General features: G+C 37.5%; 1 non-coding gene across 1 annotated transcript; it reads left to right on the plus strand.

The window, feature by feature from the left end:
• The first annotated feature begins 543 nt into the window (after positions 1 to 543).
• LOC112760057 (small nucleolar RNA R71) lies at positions 544 to 647 on the plus strand. Its single transcript, XR_003180514.1, has one exon. It is a non-coding gene; the product is annotated as a small nucleolar RNA R71 (small nucleolar RNA).
• The last annotated feature ends 20,704 nt before the right edge of the window (positions 648 to 21,351 follow it).

Here is a 21,351-nt window from a genome sequence, read left to right on the forward strand (position 1 = left end):
GTGCTGTTTTGGTTTTGATAAGTGTATGGAGAAGTGTTGTTGTGGGGGTGTTGAGATGTCCTCTGGGTGAATTGCTTTTGATCTTGCTCACTTTCCCACCCAAAGTTTGGGTGGTTTCTCCATCCAGGGTTGTAAGTCTTGGAGTATGGATCATAGTTTTTCCTTGGTGAATTCCCAATGTAATTGGCTTGCTCCTGACTCCCCTCTGCTTCTTCATTCACTCCTTCTTGTGTTGTTGATGAAGTGGAGATTGCTGCTACTTGGTTCCTCTCCATTTTCTTGGTGAGGTCAGCCAGTTGCTGGGTAATGAGCTTGTTTTGGGCCAACAGAGCATCTACATTGTTTAGCTCCATCACTCCTCTTGTATTCCCTCTTTCGGAAGCATAGAAGTAGTCGTTTTCTGCTACTGTTTCAATAACATCTATGGCTTCCTCAATGGTCTTTTTCTTGTTCAAGGATCCTCCAGATGAATGGTCTACGGCCTTCTTTGACTCATAAGAGAGCCCTTCATAGAAAATGTGTAGCTGGACCCATTCGTTGAACATGTCAGGTGGACACCTCCTTGTTAAGTCCTTGAACCTCTCCCATGCTTCATATAGAGTCTCACCATCTTGTTGCCTGAAAGTTTGAACCTCAGCTCTCAGCCTATTGATTCATTGAGGAGGGTAGAATCTTGCTAAGAATTTGTTCACTACATCTTCCCAAGTTGTCAAGCTCTCCCTTGGGAAGGATTCCAGCCACTTGGCTGCCTTGTCCCTGAGTGAGAAGGGAAATAAGAGCAGTCTATAGGCATCAGGATGAACACCATTAGACTTCACTGTGTCACATATTCTCAGGAAAGTGGTTAAATATTGATTGGGGTCTTCTTGAACACTTCCTCCAAACGAACAGTTGTTCTGAACAAGGGTGATGAGCTGTGGTTTAAGTTCAAAGTTGTTGGCATGGATTGTTGGCTTTTGGATGCTACTTCCATAATTGCCTGGGTTTGGATTGATGTAAGAGCCCAAAACTCTTCTATCCTCCCCAGCATGATTTGCTCCACCTCCTCTGCCATGGTTGTGAGTCTCTTCTTCATGATGATTTTCCATGTTTTCTTCCATGTTAGGTTCAAAGTATTCCTCAAAGTGTTCCTCCTCTTCTTCAGCACCAACTACATGTTTTTCTTTTGCCTCCCTCCTTAGTCTAAGGAAGGTTCTCTCAGGTTCAGAATCAAAGGAAGTTGAAGCCCCGCTTCTTCTCCCTGTCATACAACCAACAAGTACAAGCAAAAAAAATAGGTGCAGACAGTATTTGTGTCAGAGTTATTGTTAGTTGTGGGTGATGCAATATATCAAACAGTTAGTGGGTTAGCAAACAGAATTGAAAATAACAAAGAAAAATAAACGGGTAGAGGGAGAAGGGAAGAAGTTTAACTAAAACAAAAAGTAAATCACTCAAACAGAAAAATGAAATTTACAAAATAAAAATGCTCAATCTAGTGATCTTCCAATTTAATCATTGTTGATGCACAATCAATCCCCGGCAACGGCGCCATAAACTTGATGCACGGAAAACTTGTCTCTCAACAAATCTCCCTTCGGCAAGTGTACCGAAGTTGTCGTCAAGTAAAAACTCACAATAGAGTGAGGTCGAATCCCACAGGGATTGATTGATCAAGCAACTTTAATTAGAAGAATGTTCTAGTTGAGCGAATCCAGAATTTGGGTTGAGAGTTGCAGAAATTAAAATGGCGGAAATGTAAATAAAAGAAAAGTAAATGCTAGAATTAAAGGGCTGGAAGTAAATGACTGGAAATAAATTGCAGAATTGTAAATGGGAATGGGGGATTTGCTCATAAAAGTAAATGACAGAAATTAAAGAGAATGGGTAAGATCAGAGATGGGGAGTTCATTGGGCTTAGGAGATGTTGCAATTCTCCGGATCAAGTTCATTTTCATCTCTTCCTCAATCAATGCACTCATTGATCTCCTTGGCAATCTTAAGTGATTGAATTACAATTTCTTGCAATTCAATCTCTCAAATCTTGATCAATAGCCAATTCCTTGGTCAATTGCTCATGAGAAGAGATGAAGTATGGTCACTGATTATACCACATGCATTTCCCAAACCAAGTATTGAGAGGGTTATAGTCACATACCCATCCAAACCCAATTTGGTCCAGCATGAGAAAGTATTTCTAGCTTGATCTATTCATTCCTCTTTCAAGGTTCAAAAGAGATCCAAGTTTGAATAGCTTCTCTTCCAAGATAACTACTCAATGGGATGAAGATCGAAAGCTTTCAAGTAAAATCAAGAGGAAAGATAGAAGAAGAATAATGAAAATTAGTATTGATCCATTAAATTACAACAGAGCTCCCTAACCCAATGAAAGGGGTTTAGTTGTTCATAGCTCTTGAAAATGAAAACAAAGATGGAGAATACATCATAAAACTAGAAATTGCAAAGAAAGTAAAATACAGAGAGTAGTTCCCTTTTTCTTGCTTCCTTTTTGGTCCTGAAATCAAGCAATAAAGTGCATCAAAGCTCTAGTCCAAGTCATGAGTAATGCAACATAATATTTGTCACTAAACTTATGCAAAATTCTCATGAAATTATGTAAAATGCACAATGTATGCTTGAATCAAGGCATAAGTGAATATTTACCCAAAACTAGCTTATTTCCTAAAGAAATGTATGAAACTATCCTAAAAACAGTAAAGAAAAGGTCAGTGAAACTGGCCAAGATGCCCTGGCATCAATATATATATATATATATATATATATTTCAATTTAAATTAGTAAAATTTTTCAAAAATAGAGTCCTAAAAAGAAATTTATTACTTTAACCAAGTAGTGACTAAATGCATAAAATCAAACAGATATGCAATTAAATATGCAGATGCAGCAATTAACAAAGAAATTAAAATATTGGTGTTGATAAGAAAATAATAACCCATGGAGATCGGTATCGACCTCCCACACTTAAAAATTGCACCGTCCTCGGTGCATGCTGAGATATGCAGGTGGACGGGTTATTCCAACTGATGCTTTTCTTCAAGGAATTTACAGATGGACTTGTTTGTCTCCCCATGTAAACGTCTTCCGGTTCTCTTCCTGGTGGCCATCTTGAAAGAAAAAAGGAAGAAGGGTAACCCAATAATAGAGATAAGAAAATAAATGAAGTATGGTTGGGTTAATGCCAAATGATAAGGGTCTCATTTACATAGAAGCTTCAACATGTACGTGAGAAAACAATATAAGCACATGGCATACTAGTGGTGCAAAATTTGCAACAAAGGAGAGGAAAATGTGGGTAATGTAAGATAGTATAAGTTCATATCAATGCAAGAGAAGTACAAGTATCATAAAAGATTAGCATTGATTTAAATAATGTTACCCAATCAGAATAAAACAAGTCATAAGCAATAAGATAATATCAGAAAAGATATAACAGTTGAATAAGAACATTTGAACACCAATGGTAAAATAATAAATTTAAAAAAGAATATACAAAATTAAAATGCAATGAATGAAAGTATGAAAATAAATAAAATAAAATAAAAGATAAGAAGAATGAGAAGGGAAAGAAATAAAGTAAGAAAGAAAGAAGAAAGAAGAAAAGATAGAAGAAATTAGGATTGGGGAAGAAAAGATAAGTTAATTGGCTGATCTGGATAAGCTGTGTGGCGCAAGCGACGCGGACGCGTGGGGACGCGGTCGCGCGACTTGCACTTAAATTAATCGACGCGGTCGCGTCGGTCACGCGGACGCGTGACGCATTTTGTGCTACTGGCGCGAGGGCAGTCTCGCGCTTGCACAACTCTCTGTTCAAAATGCATTATTGCCAAATATCAGAGTGACGCGATCGCGTGGGGCATGCGATCGCGTGAGTGGGCTTCAGAAGGGAACGACGCGGACGCGTGAGCCATGCGTCCGCGTGGATAGAATTGTGCGTTCAGCACCAATCCAGCACCACTCGCGCACAGTAATTCGTTGTGCACCCTTTTTACGTCGAAAATCAGGGCACGCGGCCGCGTGGGTCACGTGGTCGCGTGGGAGGTCATTATTCCCATGTGACGCGGACGCGTCGGGGACGCGGTCCCGTGGGACGATTTGTGCCACTGGCACGCCTCCAGCCACACTCCAGTGTGACTCTCTGTTCGTTTTTATTTTCTCCCCTCTCCTTGCGACGCAGACGCGTCGCTGGTGCGGTCGCGTCGCGTGGCACTTTTTTTTTTTTATGCATGAAAAATGCAGAATGCAATGCTAATATGAATGTTATGCAAAATTCCAGGTTCAATACAATAAAATAAAATAAAATTCGAAAACAAATAAAACTAAATAAAAAAAATGAAAAAAAGGAACGATCATATCATGGTGGGTTGTCTCCCACCTAGCACTTTTAGTTAAAGTCATTAAGTTGGACATTTGGGGAGTCCTTTGTTATGGTGGCTTGTGCTTGTACTGATCCTTGAATCTCCACCAATGTTTGTGATTCCAGTAACCTCCGGGGTCCCAAACTAGGCGCAAAAAGCCTTCAAGTAAGTTAAAGCAAGTTACAAGGCCCCAATAGTGTTGATTGCCAGAATGAATTCCGGGGTCCCAAATCTTGCTTTTACACCCGTCTTCAAGTTGATTATCATGATTCCATCCGGGTGATTCAGCTTTAGAATTCTCACTGAAGCGTCCAAACAACTTCCTAGACCCATTCAATTGAGTTCTACACCAACCTTTGCGTTTAAACTTAAAGCTTCCAACCATAATGAACTTTGCAGGACAGTTCTTACCACTAACCATCTTCCTCTTACTCTTAATGCCACAAAGAGTTCTAAGTTGACCATCCGTTTCCAGTAGCCCATATTCAAGTGAAATTAGAAAGCTAAGGGATATGAATTTTACCCACTTGAATGTTGTGAAGGATGATGGCAACTTAGAGGGAGGTATTTTTAATGAAATTGTAAGATCTACTCCCTTGTGCTCTTCTCTGATAATTACCACCTCTTTGCAAGCTTCTTCAATTTCAACCTCTTCCTCTTGGTAGCTTTCTTCCAATTCAATCTTCTCTTCATTACTTTCCAAGGGCATGGGAGGTTGTGCTTCTTCTTCTTGAATCTCCATCTCTTGATCAACCTCTTCCAAGTCTTCAACTGTGATATGCCTTGGAGGTTGTACACCCTCCTCAGCATCAATTTCAAACTTCTTGAAAGGGGGTTCTATGACTGGACTTTCCCATGGAGGTTCTGCATCTCCTAAGTCTTTAACCACTTCTTCTTCTTCAATAATTCCGGCTTCCTCCACTTGTTCCAGTACAAATTCATGCTCTTTACTATCCACTGGAGTTTCTATGTCTCCTTCATGCTACGTTCTTTATTAGATTGCCCACATGAAGCCATGAGGGTTCCTTGAGTGTCCAAACGTCGGGAAGCTAATTGATTTATCGCTTGATTCAATTGGTGAAAGGTTGCATGAAATCGATCCACTAATTCCTTGAGATGATCCCTTGATTCTTGTTCCACTTGGATTGCATGATTAGGATCATATGGCTCTTGGGTAGATGGATATGGACATGATGTATATGGAGGTGGTGGCTCCTTCACTTTTAGGGCCTCCTCTAACTCCTTATGAAGTATGGATTCGCGAAGATGATCCCTTCTCTCTTGTTCCATGTCAATAGAATCATTGGGATCATGTTGCTCTTGGATTGATGGATGTGGGTGCCCTTCCATAGATGGTGGTGATGGGATGGAGAGATCATTCTGTGGTTGAAAAGAAAGTGCATTAGAGCTTGAGGGTTGATTGTTGAAGGTATTTGGTGGTCTGATTTGGGCGACGAGAGCTTGTATAGTAGAGTTTAGATCAGTAAGTGCTTTCTCCATGGAGGTTTGGGGTGGATAGGAGGGTTCATTTGGCTTATATGGTGGTTGGTATGGTGGACACGGGTTAGGGTCATATGGAGGTGAATGGTGAAAAGGGGCTTGTGAGTATGGTGGTCCAAAGTCATGTTGAGGAGAGGGTTTATAGGCATATGGTGGTGGTTGTTGATAGTCCATTGGAGGTGGTTGTTGCCATGACGGTTGATCAAATCCTTGTGGCTCCTCCCATCTTTGATTGTTCCAACCTTGATGCCTGTTCTCATTGTAATTTCCTCTTCCTGCAATATAATTCTAACCAGACTCATAGCCAAAGGGGTGAGAGTTCATAGTAGCAAATAAAAATTAAAAACAAAAATAAAAACAAATTTTAAATTAAAAGGTTATTTTAAATTTTGAATTTGAAAATTTAAATTTTGAAGTTTGAAAATTAAATTTTGAAATTTTGAAATTTTAAATTTTAAATTTTTGAAATTTAAATTTTTGAAATTTGAAATTTAAAATTTGAAATTTAAATATTGAATTTTGAAATTTGATTTTTGAAATAAGATAAGATAAGATTTTGAAAAAGATATGATTTTTGAAAAATATTTTAAAATTTAAATATTAAATTTTTGAAATTTTAAATTTTGAAATTTGAAGTTTGAATTTTAAATTTTTAAAATTGAATTTTGAAAATTGAAATTTGAAATTTGAAATTTGAGTTTTTAAATTTTGAATTTTTGAATTTAATGAGGAAAGAGAAAAACAATAAAATGACACCAAACTTAAATTTTTATATCAAAACGAAGAAAACAACTAAGAACAACTTGAAGGTCAAGATGAACACGAAGAACAACTTGAAGATCAAGATGAACACCAAGAAGAAAAAAAAATTTTTTGAAAAATTTTTAATAACTAAATAAAAACCAATAACCTCTTAATTTACGAAAAAGTAAAAATAAAAACAAATAAACAAGTAAAAAGCAAATATTTACAATAACCAATAATAAGGCACACGTTTGCAATTCCCCGGTAACGGCGCCATTTTGATGAGAGAACTTTTGCGTGGTCTAGAAATTTGCGGATAAATTCTCGTTGCAAGTATAGTTTCTAAACCTTCAAAAGTCCTTTCATACAAACGTTTTGGTTGTCACAAGTAACAAACCCCTTTGAAATTGATAACCGAGTATTTAAACCTCGGGTCGTCTTCTCAAGGAATTGCAGGGAGGTGTTCTTATTATTAGTTATGAAAAAGTGTGTTTTGGGGTTTTGGATTAAGGTAAAAAGGTAGTTGAATGACAAGAAAGATAAAATAATAATAATAAAAATAAACTCTTGGCAAGGTATGAAGAACTGGAAGTCCTATCCTAGTTATCCTTATCAATTGTGATGAGAATTGAATTTTTCTCCCACTTTGTTAACCTCTAACTATGAAGGTAAGTTAAGTGGATGAATTAATTTCGATTCCTCGAGTCCTAGTCTTTCCTTGGGAAAGGCTAGAGTTATTGAAACTCGAATTAATTCTTGAAGAATTCCAATTTTCAATCAACAATGAGTTTGATAACTCAAGAGTTACCAATGACTCAACCAAAGCCAAAAGGGAAAAATCCAAATTATTTATATAAATAAAAGAAAGCAATCATAAGTCTGAAATACCTCAAAATATATTAAATAGAAAATCAATCTAAACATAGAGAGTCATAAACAAAATTGAGAAAAGAAATAAAAGAACATTGAACCTGGGATTGAGGGTCACTCCTAAAACTAAGAGAAGTCCTAAATCCTAATCCTAAGAGAGAGGAGAGAACCTCTCTCTCTAAAAACTACATCTACTCCTAAAATTGTGAATGTGAAAGCCTCCTTATGAATGGATGCATTCCTCCACTTTATAGCCTCTAATCTGTGTTTTCTGGGCCGAGAACTGGGTCAGAAACAACCCAGAATTCACTGGTTGCGAATTCAAACATGCTGAATTTCCGTCACTGCGACGCGTCCTCATGAAGCACGCGGTCGCGTCGCCTAGCGTTAGAGCAACTATGGCATATTATATATCAAATCGAAGCTCCGGACGTTAGCTTTCCAACGCAACTAGAACCGCATCGTTTGGATCTTTGTAGCTAAAGTTATAGCCATTTAAGTGCGAAGAGGTCAGGCTGGACAGCTTAGCAATTTCTCCAACTTCTTGTATTCCTTCTACTTTTGCATGCTTCCTTTCCATCCTCTGAGCCATTCCTGCCCTGTAATCTCTGAAATCACTTAACACACATATCAAGGCATCTAATGGTAATAAGAGAGGATTAAACATAGGGAACTTAAGCCCAAAGAAGCATGTTTTCAATCAAAGCACATAATTAGGAAGGTAAATGTAAAACCATGCAAATAGTATGAATAAGTGGGTAAAGAATTGATAAAAACCACTCAATTGAGCACAAGATAAACCATAAAATAGTGGTTTATCAATCATCCTCTTCCTTGCTCTATCCCTTTGAATTCAAATTACTTTCTTTTTCCCTTTTCAGGATGGCCACCAAGAAAGGTAAAGAGAAAGCTACTCCCAAACCACCAGCGAGGAGAGGAACAAAAAGAGTATTAGTGGCAGAGCCATCTTCAACTGCAATTAAGCCCTCAACAAAAAGAATTAAGAGGATTATAAAGGTCGATGACAAAGAAAAAGCCTTCCCAACAAAGGACACTGCGCGATTTCCCAATCGCTACTGTGAGCAGATGTTCCCCATCCTGGCAGAAAGGAGTTACAACAACGAATACCTTCTTATCCTCCCACCCAATATTGCTACCCTTGTTGAGCCGTAAATTAAACGGAGACAATGGAGATTCCTACAGAGATAGCCACGGCAGGTTAATCTTTCCTGGGTAGTTGAGTTCTACTCTAATTTCCACCTGCCAACCCTGCAGTCTGTCTATGTCGGTCAGAAGCAAGTCCCCATTATAGAAGAGGCCATTCAACGAGCTCTAGGTCTTCCCCCTACTCCAGAAGGACTGGACGCCTTTCAAGAAGCCTCACTCAAGCGTCAGAGGTACCAATTTGACTGGGACGCTGTTCTCAGAGTTATCGCACTACCTGGGAGCAGATGGATTTATGGATACCATCGTTCCCGTCCTAAGGGAATATCGGCTTCTGCACTCACCTTGGATGCTCGCGTATGGGCACAGATCATATCCCATTACGTCTTTCTGAGCACTCACGAGTCCTCTTTCACTGCAGATATAGCCGTTCTACTATGGTGCATCCTTACAGATCAGCCTCTGAACCTACCAAGACACATCCAGAATGCTATGGAACACATACAAATTGCGGGCAACTTACCTTTTCCCGCCTTGGTTTTAGATCTTGTCTCAGCAGCCGGCATCTCCTACAGAGCTGGGGACACCAAAGCCATGCTTCCACGGGATGATCAGTACGTCCCTAACGGGAAATATATCAGACCTCCAGCAGCCACTACAAGCCACCCTACTGAACCGGCTGAGGACATTCCTCCTTTAACACCACAAGCACCTACAACAAATCAACTGCTCCATCAGATACTTGAAAGGATGGATCGGCAAGAACAGAAAGCGAAGCTAAGAGAGCGCCGTAACAAGCGCCGATTCACATACCTCAAGGAGCTGATTATGGGAAAATTCAAGGACTCAGACACCCCGGACTCCACTTCCTTTTCCAGCACAGGGAGCCATGACGGTCCCGACTGTGGCGATACTGCTACCAGCCCACCTTTGTTCCTGACAGATGGCACCGAGGACGGTGCTAAGCCTTAAGTGTGGGGAGGTCGGTCAGTACCTGACTTCCGGAGGTAATTTCTCTTCCCTAACACCAATAAAATAGAATATTTAGTTAGTTTTTCTTTGTAGAATAGGATAAATTGTATAGTAATAAGTTAGTTGCATGCATGTTCTACTTGATTGAAAAGATAATAAGTTTCTTCTAAGACTCTATTTTTAGAACAAAATTTCACTAATTTTAATCAAAACTTTTATGTTAAATTTGCTTGAAGTTATATTTGGAACATGGTTTTTGAACTAAAGAACACACAACCTGTGAGACTTTGAGCTTAAATACATGGTTACATTTTTGTGACAACCCTTCTAAATTGATAAACGGATCTTCGGTTGGTTAAGAACTGTACTTGCAACGTATCTCTTATAATAATTTCTTAACTTGCCAATTTCCGCCACGTCACCCACTCCCCAGTTTCCTGTCCTAACTTCTGCATTTTTGGGGGTTTGGTTTTGGAATGGATTTTGTGGTTTTGCTTGTTTAGGTGATCTCTAATAGCGAGTAATTGTTAGAAATTGCCCCAATCCTCTTTGGACAAGGTAAATTTGCCCATGAATCCTTGTGGTGTTGTATGTTGTGGTTTTTAGGTTTTGATTTTGTTATATATATGATGTTAGATTAAATTTTGGTATTTGTTGGAGTTGGTTGAGGCTTTGGATCAAGCTTGGTGACTTTGTTTTGGTGTTTGGTGCGTTTGGGAATCGGCCAAGGTATGGTTTTAATTTCCTTTGTGTAATATGTAATGTTTCTGGACACTTAGGCTATGTGACCCTAAGATAGGATTGAATTAAATAAATAGTGGATTGGATTATGTATGTGGCATGTGAATTGTGATGAAGATTTTATGAGTTGTGTATGTTATAGTTTGATTATGATGTTGATGAGAAAATTGATGATTGGTGTTGCTTGATGATGATTGAGTGATGTTGTAGTGGTGTTCTGTGGAAGGGATTGGAATGATAATGATGATGATTATATGATTGATGATCATTGTTGGTATTTTAATGATTATGAAGGTTGATGGGGAATGTGAGACTTATTATTGTTGATGAGGGTTATGGGTGTTAATGACATATTATGATATTGGTTGATGTTGGTGAGTGTGTATCTTAATTGTGGTAATGTAAATATTGATAATGATTGCTAAGATTGAGGTTATTTGAGGATTAATGTTGAAGGATGTGAGTTTTATGAGGATTTATAGTGATTGTTGATGTTGTTGATGGTTGATGATGATTATGAGTGTTTATGATGGTTTTGGATGATGATGATGATTTTGATTATTAGTTATTGTGGTTCATGTTGAAAATAAATGAGTGAGGTAGTTTGATGAATTGAATGGATTGATTGATGATAATAGAATGAAAGAATTGATACTTGTAGCATTGGTTATTGTTGAGAATTTGAGTGGTGGTATTAAGGAAATTGGATGTGATGTTAGGTTGAATTTAGAGTTGGATGAAGTGAGTATTAAATGGTTTATATGATTGCATGGTTGATGTGGTTAAGAAATATTTGGTATGGATTCTTGAGTGAGTCTAGTGTTTTTGGGTTGTGAATAATTGGTTTTGGATTGAGAGATTTGGTGAATTTGGAGCTTTAAGATTTTTGGTAAAAACTAGTTTTTGGTGAACTTTGACGGGTCATAACTTGTGCCTCAGTTTTCAAAAGTTGTTGAAATTTATTTAGATTTAAAGTTCATTGAAAACTCTTCAAACTGATATAAAGTTTGTAAAATTTGGATTTTTGTAGAGAAAGTTATGATCATTCAAAGTTTGGTATCAAAATCTGAAATTTTGCAATGTTGCAGAATTTTGTAATTTTTGGTATGTGCGCACGCACAGCCTTGTGCGCCCACACACCCTTGTGATTTTTTGATACCTGTGCGCATGCACAGCCTTGTGCGTATGCACACACGGGGGAAGGCTTGCTGTTGGCAGCACTGGCATAGCCTGTGCGCGCACACAACCAATGAAGATTTACAACCTGTGTGCACGCACAGGTTGGGAAAGGCAGTCTGTTGGGGGCACGAGCACAGCTTATGCGAGCGAACAGACTTGTAAAATTTGGTACTTGTGCGTACGCACACCCCTATGCGTACGCACACGTTTTGAAATCCTCTTGGGCGTGTGCACGCACACCCTTGTGCGTACGCACACGCCCTGTTTTACAACTTAAACTTTGTTTTCAAACAATTTCACTTTTCCAACAAGTTTGTATACTTCTATGACACCTAATTAAAACTCTTGGGCTTATTTTTGGGGTATCAAACATGGGAAAGATCTTAGATGGATTTGATTTGGACTATTTTGAAAAGTTAGAGAATGGAGTCTTAGGTTTCTGGTGTACTGAGGATGAGTTTGGTTGAAGGAGAAGGAAGAGTAGTGAACTTGGTGGTTAATGACAACGAATTGAGAAACTGGTGAGCTAATGAGTTCAGAATAAAAAGTTGATGATGGCTATGATGAGCTGAGGACTCAGAAAAGAATGATGACCTTGTTGAATATTGAAAGTGTGCCAGGCACTATATCCTTGGGTTAAGTATGATGAGAACTCAGCGAGGAATGATAATCTTGTTGAATGTGGAGAGTGTGTCAGGCACTATATCCTTGGGTTAAAAATGATAATGTGCAGGGTACTATGTCCCTGAGAATGAATTATGGTTAATAACCTTTTCTGCTGCAAGAGTGTGCCAGGCACTATATCCTTGGATTACGCATGCGAGTGTGGCCGGCACTATATCCGTGGGTGAATAGAGTGTGCCCGGCACTATATCCGTGGGTAAATAGAGTGTGCCTGGTACTATATCTGTGGGCATTGCAGAAAAGCTACATCCAAAAGGATGTGTCGGGTTGGCATTTATGGACCGACAAGTGATATCACGAGCCAATCGGATAGACATTCATCATATGCATCTCTTATGTGCTTGTTTGCTTTGATTACTTGAGTTTGCCTAATTGTATAACATGCCTACTTGCTTCTTGGGTTACTTGTTATATATGAATACTATCTGTGCTTTACTTACTTGCATTATCTGTGATTGTCTAGTGCTGAGGAGGATAGGAAGGTGGTGGCGATGGGTCGCGTGGAGGGTAGGTTGGCGAAGGCTGGGGGATACATCAGTGTGGTTTAGTATTAGTTAGAAATTCCCTAAGTTTAGATAACCCTGTTTATGGTTTATGGTTTAAGTTATTTATTTTATTTTGTTAAGGCTTGAATATTCTGTATCGATATGAAGTTCTAGGATTGCCTTCGGCGTCCCGGAACCTTATATCTTACATTATTGGGCACTGTTACCAAACTGAGAACCCCCGGTTCTCATACCATATTCTGTTGTTGTTTTTCAGATGCAGGTAGTAACCCACCTTGGTGAGTTGCTTGGTGGTGACAGAACAGAGGATCTTCATTCTATTTTTAGGAGTCTTTTGATTATTTCGCATATGTCTCTCATCTTTTGTATTTATTTTGTCTAGAGGCTTACCTTTGAGAGAGTAATTTGTAGAAGCTGCTTTTAATTGTCAAACTTCTATGCTATTTGTATATAGCTAGCCGGTTTAAACTCCGCGAGCCGAGACTAGATTCTTATGCTACTATATTATTACCTCTTATCATATTATATATATGTCCTGTCAGTGGCGGATCCAGAAATTTTATAAGAGGGGGGCCAAATTAAATATAAAATAAATTAAAATATAACATAACAAAAAATCAACAAAATATAATTTATGGTATATAGGTCAAATATATAACAATTAACATTCAACTACATACTTTAAGATTTTGGTATTTTTGAATTTATTCTGCGATATTTCATATAACTAAAATTATCAATTTACCATTTGAAATAAATTTTGAAGTATTCTCTTTTTCAACATATACAATCATATGATCTATTAAAAGTTCGTCTTTCATCTTGTTTTAAAGTATTGTTTTTATAATTTTTATTGTTTAAAAAATCTATTCAGTTATTATTGTTGTCATAGAAAGAGTCAAAATAAATTTTTTTTATAATTGTCACTATTTATATTAATCCAAACCTATATTTTTCAATAATTTTTTAATTATTTATATATTTATACGCTTTTATTATTTTTTAAACCTATTTATTAATTGCTATTGATATATTATAATACACCTTATAATTTATACATATTAAATTACTAACATGTAAATTTTTTAGTGTGTAATATACAAAAATATATTTAATTTATAATATATATATATATATATATATATATATATATATTAATTATATAATAATAAATTAATAATAAACTAATAGTAATATTTTTTTTTTAAAAATTGGGGGGACCATGGCCACCTTAGGCCCCCCGTAAATCCGCCACTGTGTCCTGTGCTTTAAGTTTGTAGCTTCGTGAGTACTATTTGGGCTTTTAAATTCTGTCTTTGAGCTTAATCCTTCATCGAGCTTCTAGAATATATTATTTCCTTCTATATAAATATGTACAAGCCTTAGAATTGTTGTAACCTTTGATTAACCTTTGCTTTACGGCTAGAGGTAAGGTTTAGGGTAGTCAGGGTGTTACATAATTCATCAATTCATCATTCTCAATCACCAAGCTCATATCACATTCTTTTACAATTATTCACTTCTAAGTAACTCATACCACATTCTCACAACTCAAACAAACAATTACCAATTCAAAATCAAAATTAATACTTTATCAATTACAACATTTAATTCCATCTAATCCTACAATTTAATCATATTCCTAGGGGCATCTAGCCTAGGACTTCATGTCATATTCCATGGTATTTAAATAAAACTTAAACCGTACCTTAGCTAATTTTTCTCTAAGCTCAAAACCACCAAAAGGACTTTTTCCTCTCAAGCTTTCAAGTTCAGCCACAAGAGTCCAACTCCAAGCAATCCAATTCACCAAATCAACATACATTCAATCTAAAATTTATACATTGTACCAAAATCAAGCACTAGAGTTTATCAAATTCAACTAACCACAAGAATTTAGTGATTTTTTACCTTATCCACTCGAATTTGAGGTGGAACTCACTTGGAATCCACACTAGAGTACCCTTAAAGAATCAAAATTCTAATATCTTAACACTCTCAAAACAAAAAATGTGAATTACTAGAGAAAAGAAAACTAGGCAAAAATTTTAGAGTTTCTTATCACAAGGTTTAGATAGAATTGAAGAGGATTTCGAGATAGACAAGTGGCTGAAACGGCTCATCAATCGAAATTTCGGATCAAAAGTTATGAGTGATTGAAATTTGAAGTGAATAGTGCTCTAGCTTTTGGTTCTTCCCTTTTTCTCCCTTCACTTCCACGAACTCTCTCTCTCACTTTGATGAGAATGAGTTGAATTTTTTGTGTTGTGGGGTATTTATACTGTGGACTTGGGCTTACTTGGGCCCGGTTCACTCGATTTAGCCCGTTAGCCCAACTTTGGCTAAAACCTAGTGTTTTAATTCGTATTTTAATTATTTTTACTTTTTCAATAATAAATTTTGATTTCTTAGTTCTCTTCACTCAGAATTAATTGTCTCACTTAAAATGTTAGACAAACTTAAGCCAGTACTGTTGGTTATGTTACTAATATGTGTTTTTCCACAAAAAAAAATTACATTTTTTGGCTCGGAAAAATTTTTTGAATCCAAATATCATCGTTAAAATTTTAAATTCCTAAGTTTTAATTTTTGACTCCATCCAGGCACATTTTAACTATTTTAATTTAATGATTAACTATCCAAATAATCCTTTTATAATTTTTTCTGGATCTTACATCCTACCCACCTAATTAAAAATTTTACCCTCAAAATTTAGTTGCCTCAATCTCTCTTTCAAGTAATGACATATCTTTGTCATTCCTTGGATAAATTAAAAATCTACTCTTGTGAGCTTCAGACAGTATCTTATTTTTGCAAGTGTTCCTTATACTTAATATGCAATCTCTCTCCTCACACCTCCGAACTCCTTCTCGATTCTTCTTAATCTCTTCTTGTTTTCTTTGTTCCACAAAACTTAACATCTTCTATAGATCCTCACTCTCTTGTTGTGCTTTCTGACTATCAGTCTTAAGATCATCTATGATTTGTAACTGATTCAAACTTACGCATTCGGCCACATCCTCCACTCCTATCCTCAGATCCGCAAACTTATTTAATAACTCTTATTTCTAGAGCATCCTCCAAGCCACACTCAAGGACTTCCTACTCAAAATATCTGTCATTACATTCGGCTTTCTAGGGCGATAATTCAAGTTAAGTCTTAGTCTCTCACTAAACCCTTACTCCCTACAGGTAATGCCTCCAAATCCTCAAAGCAAACACAACAGCCGCTAGCCCCAAGTCATGCGTCAAAAAAGTTCACTTCATGACGTCTCAGATACCGTGAGGCATAAGCCACCATGTTCCGATGTTACATCAATATGCAAACTAAACCCTTAATAATGCATCGCAAAAATCTCTGAGTGGTTCGTTAAGTTCAAGTAACACGAGTACTGGCGCTATAGTTAATTTTCTCCTTCAAGTTTGAAAACTCTCCTCACAGCTGGTCGTACACACCAACAGTGTATCCCTGCGAATCAATTTGCGAAATTCAAAGCTTCACAACTCCTCTTGATGTCGCATATGCACAGGTTTATCTTCTGCCTTCATAAGTCGTGTTTTAACATGTCGAGAGTTACATCTAGGATTTGTATGCAACACCGAAACAAGCTCGAGTTTATTTCGAAAGTATTATGATAAACCCCCTATTTTATGATTCATCTTGTGCTCAATTTAAGTGTTTTTATTAATTCTTCACCCACTTATTCATGTAAATTGCATGGTTTTACAATTCCTTCCTTATTTTATGATATATGTGAAAAACATGTTTTCTATGCTTTAAAAATATTAAATTTAATTATCCCTTATTACCATTCGATGTCGTGATTTGTGTGTTAAGTATTTTCAGGTTTCATAGGACAGGAATGGCTTAGAGGACGGAAAGAAAACATACAAAAATAGAAGGAAAGCACAAAAAATGAAGTTTTGAAGAAAAGGCAGCGACGCGCACGCATGAACGACGCAGACACGTCTCTAGCGCAAAATGGCAGCGACGCGTACGCATGGACGATGCGGACGCGTGCCTAGAGCAGAACACAACTGATGCGCACGCATGACAGACGCCACGTGCAGGAATCTACAGAAAACACCCTCAACGATTTCTGGGCCCCTTTTTGGCCTAGATCCAAGCCAGAAACACAGAATATAAGCCAGAGAATGGGGAAATCAAAAGAGAACAATTCATACAACATTCATAATTCACAATTTTAGGTTTTAGATGTAGTTTTTAGAGAGAGAGAGGCTCTCTCCTCTCTCTTAGGATTTAGGATTAAGATTTCTTTTGCTTTATGGTTAGTACTTCAATGCCAGGTTCAATATTCCTTTTAATTTATGTTTCTCTTCTACTTTTAGATATTCTAATGCTTTTATTTGTTAATGACTTATGTTGCCCAATTGGCTTATGAACTCTTCATGTTAAGATTTGAATATTCTATTTAATGCAATTTGAGGTACTTCAGATTAATTATTGTTCTATTCTATTTATGATATTTTCAGTTTGATTTAGATTTATTTTCCCTTTTGGCTTTGGTTAAGTAATTGGTAACACTTGAGTTGTCAAACTCAGCAGTTGATTAAGATTTGGGAATTGCTGATTGAGTTAGTTCGCTCTAAAGCTAGTCTTTAGCAATGCGCACGCATGGACGATGCGGACGCGTGTCTAGCGCAAAATGGCAGCGACGCGTACGCATGGACGACGCGGAGGAGTACCTAGAGCAGAACACAACTGATGCACACGCGTGACCGACGCGTTTGTCTAATAAGAAAAACTCCCAGATGATGCGCACGCGTGACCCACGCGCACGCGTGACAGACGCCACGTGCAGGAATCTGCAGAAAACGCCCTCAGCGATTTCTGGGCCCCTTTTTGGCCCAGATCCAAGCCAGAAACACAGAATATAAGCCAGAGAATGGGGAAATCAAAAGAGAACAATTCATACAACATTCATAATTCACAATTTTAGGTTTTAGATGTAGTTTTTAGAGAGAGAGGCTCTCTCCTCTCTCTTAGGATTTAGGATTAAGATTTCTTTTGCTTTATGGTTAGTACTTCAATGCCAGGTTCAATATTCCTTTTAATTTATGTTTGTCTTCTACTTTTAGATATTCTAATGCTTTTATTTGTTAATGACTTATGTTGCCCAATTTGCTTATGAACTCTTCATGTTAAGACTTGAATATTCTATTTAATACAATTTGAGGTATTTCAGATTAATGATTGTTCTATTCTATTTATGATGTTTTTAGTTTGATTTAGATTTATTTTTCCTTTTGGCTTTGGTTAAGTAATTGGTAACACTTGAGTTGTCAAACTCAGCAGTTGATTAAGATTTGGGAATTGCTGATTGATTTAGTTCGCTCTAAAGCTAGTCTTTAGCGATGCGCACGCATGGACGATGCGGACGCGTGTCAAGCGCAAAATGGCAGCGACGCGTACGCATGGACGACGCGGACGAGTGCCAAGAGCAAAACACAACTGATGCACACGCGTGACCGACGCGTTTGCCTGATAAGAAAAACTCCCAGATGACGCGCACGCGTGACCCACGCGCACGCGTGACAGACGCCACGTGCAGGAATCTGCAGAAAACGCCCTCAGCGATTTCTGGGCCCCTTTTTGGCCCAGATCTAAGCCAGAAACACAGAATATAAGCCAGAGAATGGGGAAATTAAAAGAGAACAATTTATACAACATTCATAATTCACAATTTTAGCTTTTAGATGTAGTTTTTAGAGAGAGAGGCTCTCTCCTCTCTCTTAGGATTTAGGATTAAGATTTCTTTTGCTTTATGGTTAGTACTTCAATGCCAGGTTCAATATTCCTTTTAATTTATGTTTCTCTTCTACTTTTAGATATTCTAATACTTTTATTTGTTAATGACTTATGTTGCCCAATTTGCTTATGAACTCTTCATGTTAAGACTTGAATATTCTATTTAATACAATTTGAAGTATTTCAGATTAATGATTGTTCTATTCTATTTATGATGTTTTTAGTTTGATTTAGATTTATTTTTCCTTTTGGCTTTGGTTAGGTAATTGGTAACACTTGAGTTGTCAAACTCAGCGGTTGATTAAGATTTGGGAATTACTGATTGATTTAGATCGCTCTAAAGCTAGTCTTTCCACAGGAGTTGACTAGGACTTGAGGATCAAATTAATTGGTTCACTTGACTTTCCTTTATTTAGTAAGGGATAACTAAGTGGGAGCGATAAACAATTCTCATCACACTTGATAAGGATAACTAGGATAGGATTTCCAGTTCTCATACCTTGCCAGGAGATTTTCTAATTATTAATTTATTTTTCTTGTTATTTAAATTACTTGTTCCTTATTTTAAAAACCCAAAACAAAATATACTTTTTCCATAACCAATAATAAATCATACTTCCCTGCAATTCCTTGAGAAGACGACCCGAGGTTTAAATACTTCGGTTATAAATTTTATTGGGTTTTGTTACTTGTGACAACCAAACTTTTGTACGAAAGGAATCTCTATCGGTTTAGAAACTATACTTGCAACGCGATTATAATTTTATAAAAATTTCTTTACCAGTAGGAATTTCGATCGTCAAAATGGCGTCGTTGCCGGGGAATTCGCAAACGTGTGCCTTATTATTGGTTATTGTAAATATTTTATTTTGCTTGTTTAATTGTTTTTAATTTTTGTTTTTAATTTTTATTAGTTACTATGAGTTCTCTCCCCCGCCGCTTTGAGTTTGGTTTTAGTATTGTTGAAAGGAATGGAAGCTATAACAGGAACATGCATCAAGGTCAAAATAATCAAAGATGGAAGGAGCCTCGAGGATCTGATCAACCCTTTAGGCAACAACACCTTCCAAGATACCATGGACGACGACCATTCAACAATGCATGTCGAGACAATAGTTATGGTGGACCCCTTCGTGACAACCAACCCCTACCAGTATGCTATGGTCAGGAGCCATTCCGAGGTGCGTACCAAGATGATAGATATGGTGGACCCCTTTGTAGCTACCAACAAGTCCCATCCTATGCTTATGAACCACCTCCTCAACATAGCTATGAATCACCAGACTCACAAGCCCCCTACCACCACTCACCTCCATATGACCCTAACCCTTATCCACCCCAATTCCAATCTAATTACTCCCAAGAAACACCGCTTCCCTATGCACCATGTCCATATCCATCAAACCGAGAATCACAAGAGCGTCTCAAGGAAACAGTGGAAAAATTTCATGCAACCCTTCACCAACTAGAGCAAGCAATCAATCGATTACCTTCCTAACGTTCGGACACTCAAGGAACCCCATGGCTTCATGTGGACAATCTAACGGAGAACGTAGTATGAAGGAGATACTAGAAACTCTAATGGACAGTAAGGAGCATAACTTTGTACTAAAACAAGTGGTGGAAGCTGAAATTATCGAAGAAGAATAATTGGTTGAAGACTTAGGATATGCTGAACCTCCATGGGAATCCAGAATTGTGGAGAATTTGTCAAGAAATTTGCAATTGATGCTAAGGAGGATAGTGCACAGCCCCCAAAGCAGGTATCTTATGAAGAACTGGACGGAACAACTCAAGAAGCGAGTTTCCTTGATAATGATAATCACAAGTCAGGTTCTCCTAGAAATGAACTTGCATCCGCAAGTGAATTCTTTGAGATTGACGAATCTTTCCCAAGTGAATACGAAGATGATGCGGAGGTAGACTTTTCTCAACCTCCAAATTATGACTTAAGTGATGAGGAAGATATTGAAGACTTTGATCAAGACGTGGTTGCAGTTGAAGAAGTTTGCAAGAAAGTGGAGGAATTCACAGAAGAATACAAGGGAGTAGAGCTTACAAAACCACTGAAAACACCTATTTCAAGGCCATTACCACCGAATACAAATTTCAAGTGGGTAAAATCCTTAGCCCTTATCTTTACTTTTCCACTTGAATATGGTTTTCTTGAAACAAATGGCCAGCTTAGAGCTCTTTGTGGCTTTAAGAGCAAAAGAGAAATGGTTCGCACTCAGAGATGGTATACAAGATTCAATAAAGTTCCACGCTTCAATTTGTAGTACGAGAATTGGTTTCGAGTTCGATTGCATGGGTCTCGAAAGATGTTTGGTCATCTTAATGAGAATTCAATTTCCATATCACCCGGCTAGAAAAATGTAGATCAAGACAAAGATGGGTACAAAAACAAGGTTTGGGATCCTGGAATCTATTCTGACATTCAGCAACCCGGGAGCCTGAAAACCTGTTTGAACTTACTCGAGGGCTTTACATGCCTTGTTTGGGACCCCGGAGGCTGTTGGCATTCCAAACATTGGTGGAGATTTTTGGATGAATTCAAGCACAAGCCACCATAACAGGGAGCTCAGCAAATGTCCAACTTAAGGACTTTAACCAAAAGTGCTAGGTGGGAGACAACCCACTGTGGTATGATCGTTCCTTTTTCACTTTTAATTTTATTTCATTTTGATTGTTTCTAAGTTTTATTTTATTCTATTTTATGGAACCTGGAATTATTCATAACATCCATATCAGTAATTTTGCATAAAAAAAAAGCACCCCACGTGTGCTGATGAGCGGATATTTTATACGCTTTTTGGGGATAATTTCATATAATTTTGAGTATGTTTTAGTTAGTTTTTAGTCTATT

The sequence above is a fragment of the Arachis hypogaea genome, chromosome 16 (genome assembly GCF_003086295.3).
Source record: "Arachis hypogaea cultivar Tifrunner chromosome 16, arahy.Tifrunner.gnm2.J5K5, whole genome shotgun sequence".
NCBI classification, from domain to species: domain Eukaryota; kingdom Viridiplantae; phylum Streptophyta; class Magnoliopsida; order Fabales; family Fabaceae; genus Arachis; species Arachis hypogaea.